We start from the raw sequence: 1,149 nt of genomic DNA, 5'->3' as shown, positions 1-1,149 counted from the left end.
TTTTGTTGGATGGTTTCTGTGAACGCCTTTGGACACCTTTTTGCTTTATTTAGCTACCTGTGGTAACTTTACTATGCGGTGTTTGTGTTTTGACCTTTTTGTTTCCGCTTTTGTGCTTTTTAGTTGTTTTCGGATAACAACTTTTTTAGCTAGCGTTTTGAGACTTCCTTTGATTTTGTTCTTTTCGCTTGTACTTTTTAGTTGCTTTTGTAAAGCAACTTTTTAGTAAGCGTTTTCGGAACTTCCTTCGATTTCGTTCTTTCGCTTGTACTTTTTAGTTGCTTTTGTAAAGCAACTTTTTAGTGAGCGTTTTCGGAACTTCCTTCGATTTCGTTCTTTCGCTTGTACTTTTTAGTTGCTTTTGTAAAGCAACTTTTTAGTGAGCGTTTTCGGAACTTCCTTCGATTTCGTTCTTTCGCTTGTACTTTTTAGTTGCTTTTGTAAAGCAACTTTTTAGTAAGCGTTTTTCGAAATCTTGGTTCTTGCCGTTTTAAGGCTTCTTTCTTGGGTCCGGGCTTTTTCTCGGACATCGGGCGCTCGAGTACCCCCTTTTTGTTAGGTCCGACTTTGTCGTTTGGTCGGCCCTTTTGAGTTATTTCTGTAATCTCTTTTTATTTGGCTTTTCGAGCCATTTCAGAGTTACTTTATAACTTCCCTTCGTTGGGTCCGACTTCGTCGTTTAGTCGGCCTTTTTAAGTTATTTTTGTAACCTCTTTTTTATTTGGCTTTTCGAGCCATTTCAGAGTTACTTTATAACTTCTCACATTAATTTGAACCTCGTCGCTTTATCTTTGCCGACCTTGTGTGGTCTCTTGGCAAATGATTTTTTGCGTTTTGCCGAGCATAAATTAATGCGCCTTGGTGGGGTACTTTCTAGGATTTGCTTCATCATGAGGGAGAGAAAATAGAGAAATTTGATTAGTATTTAAAAAGAAAGAATATTTACAAAGTGTTTACCTTTTGACTAGGTCGGGTATCCTACTTAACCGGGTGTCTCATTAAAAAACCCTTATAGGGAAAAAGAGTACACCTCGGGTTAGGTTTTTCTAGCTGTAGTACCGTCTTAGATTACAGGCGTGCCAGGCCCTGGGCAGCTCATTGCCTTCTAGATCGGATATTTTGTAGTAGCCTGTCCCTAAGACTTCTGTT

This window comes from Arachis duranensis, chromosome 7 (genome assembly GCF_000817695.3).
Source record: "Arachis duranensis cultivar V14167 chromosome 7, aradu.V14167.gnm2.J7QH, whole genome shotgun sequence".
Taxonomy (NCBI): Eukaryota; Viridiplantae; Streptophyta; class Magnoliopsida; order Fabales; family Fabaceae; genus Arachis; species Arachis duranensis.
This window is presented reverse-complemented; position numbering follows the sequence as displayed.